This window comes from Alligator sinensis, unplaced genomic scaffold, assembly GCF_000455745.1.
Source record: "Alligator sinensis unplaced genomic scaffold, ASM45574v1 scaffold400_1, whole genome shotgun sequence".
Classification (NCBI taxonomy): domain Eukaryota; kingdom Metazoa; phylum Chordata; order Crocodylia; family Alligatoridae; genus Alligator; species Alligator sinensis.
Window position 1 is genome coordinate 4,320,338 of NW_005841897.1, and position 2,660 is coordinate 4,322,997.

Here is a 2,660-nt window from a genome sequence, read left to right on the forward strand (position 1 = left end):
CTGTTTATTAGCTTAGCCTTTTTACTAACTGTCATATGTGCAAGCTATATCTTTTGTTGTTATAAGTAAAATTCATTCTAAGTGAAATTTGTCATTGCTTTCCTTCCCAACATCTCCTCCTCAATCCCAAACCAAAAAGCCCAGTAGCTAATAAAGTTGCAGTGCTAAGGCAGTCTGCACCTAAACTGATATACTCACAGTGCCCAGCTGGCCTAAGACAAATGGCGTCACGAACAGGATTTAAGATGGAGAGTTCGGAGGGAAAGAATGGTGTAGAGGGGGCAGAGGGGTGGACCCAATGATTGCTTTAATAGAAGAGGTTACGGGTATTAAGAATCCAGGGTGGGATAAAGAGAGATTGAAACCCACCTGGAGTGATCCTGCCACAGTTCCCTGTCAGTGGGCTGCGTTCACTGCCATGCAGAAAGGCAAACCGAGGAAGGGATGTCTGTCTTGGCTGCTAGCAACCTGCCTAAGACTGGGGGCAGAGGCAGCCACTCAGCTCCATCAAACGATTCGATCCCTAGAGAATAGAGTAACCCAGCTTGAAAGTGAATTAAGAGAAGAAAAAGATTGTAGTTCTGTGGCGTGTGCGGCTGCTAGAACAGCTTAAGACTGACTAGAGATACTAGAATGTCAAGAGGGAAAGATACTAGTCACGCAGGCAATTGCCTCCCATGAGCAGAAAGTGCAAGTGGCACGACCAGTTGAACCTTCCCTTGAAAAAGTTCGGCAGTGTCTTTATAACGGAATTCCAAAAACTGAGCTGTGGGATGACCCAGAGAGCGAAAGTCTGTATGGTGAAATTGCAGAAACTAAGCCAGGAAATAATGAGTATGTGAAGCTTGCACCAGTAGCCCGTGAGATCCCACCTCCTCATGCCCCATCAGTCCAAGAGAATTTAAGAGGAGAGTTAGCCCAAACCTTCCCAGTAGTGGTGACCCGTGCAGGGCCACAAGGGGGAAATCTCCTGACAGAGACACAGTCCTTTACTCACACAGAAATCAAAGAATTGCAAGAACAACATAAAGCTAAACCAGGGGAGCCGATAATAGACTGGTTAGTTTGAACGTATAGTGAAGGAGCCTCAGCAGTATCTGTGAGTCACACCGAGGCAGCGCAATTAGGTCTCCGCCCTGAAATCCAGTTGGGTCAGTGGGTTGGGCAGGACCAGAATATCACATTGTTTTCTGCTGCGATGCAGGTGGCTGCTGCGAGTTACGGTAACATAAAAGAAGAGTTTAACCCTCCCCATGAGCTTGGACTAACTTAGAAGAAGCTATTCGTTGTCTTTACCAGCTAGCTTTGACAGAAATCATTCAAGCAGGAAACTGGAGACACACTTTAGATGAAGAATTAGTGACAGAAGCCATGTGGAGAAAGTTTTGCCAGAGATCGCCAACAGAATGTACTTCTGCTCTACTGGCTTCACAACAAGAGTTAGTGACTCACCCGGTAAGAAATGCGATCTGGAGGCTAGTACAACTTCTGCCCATCCTGCAGAAGCCGGGGGTTCCCCAACCTGCAGAAGCCGGGGCTTCCCAAGCCAATAAAAACTGCCAAGGCCATGGCAGTGGCCCCCGAGAAAGACGACCTGGCAGGGCTCCCCAAGTCTGGGAAAGTGGGAAATAAAAAACCTAAAGCCCTGCGGGCGCAAATGTACAGAGCATTATTGGCAGCAGAGTTTAGTAAAGAGCAAATTGATGAACTGTCTACCAGAGTCCTGCAGGTGTTGTGGATCAAACACTGTGAGGGCAGGAAGGGGAAGAAGGCAGAACCCTCGGCACCCCCCGACCCCCCGAACTAGGAGTCCCAGCCGACCCAGCCCCCCGTGCAAGGGGCCATCGTAGGGGCAGTAGAGGATTGGAGACCAGTAACACAGAATAATATTAGCCCTTTAATCATAGTGCCTACAAAGATTTGTTTAAATAGAAAGAAAAAGTCAATTGACATGCTACTAGACACTGGTGCCCAGCTATGTGTTTTAGACTGTGCAGAACAGAAAGGGGCACGGGGAACCCCCTACCAGGTGGTAGGAGTTAGAGGCACCAGATGACCAAGACATTTAGTCCAGCCCACATTTACCTTGCCTAACAGCTCCGTAGTAACAGCAGCTACTGTCATGCTTCGGGGAGGGCCAAACCTGCTGGGACTAAATGTGTTGCAAAGGCAGCAGTGTATTCTTAAGCAGGAAACCTGGCAGTTTGGCTGTGCCACAGCCCAGAGAATCGAGCAAGAAGATGTGATGACGGCAGTAGCCCAATATTCCATGACCCTGCTCGCCCTGCTGGCCATGAAGGGGTTACACCAACTTCAATACCGCACCCCCCCCCCCCCCCCCCCGAAGCAACACAACCCATCCAGAACATCATCAATCGGCAGCTAGAGGATAGAACCATCATTCAGACTTATTCTCCGTACAACAACCCAGTGTGGCTGGTACGTAAACCAAATAGAGATTAGTGATTGACTATTGACTTTAGAGCTTTAAATGCCAATACCAACCATCTGACAGCCGCGGTCCCATCCATGCCTGCATTAACAGAAAACATTAAGTGTTATGGACCCCAGTGGATGGGATCCGTAGACATTAAAGACATGTTCTTTGCTATTCCCATCCATGAAGATAACTGGCCTTTGTTTACCTTCACATAGCTAAG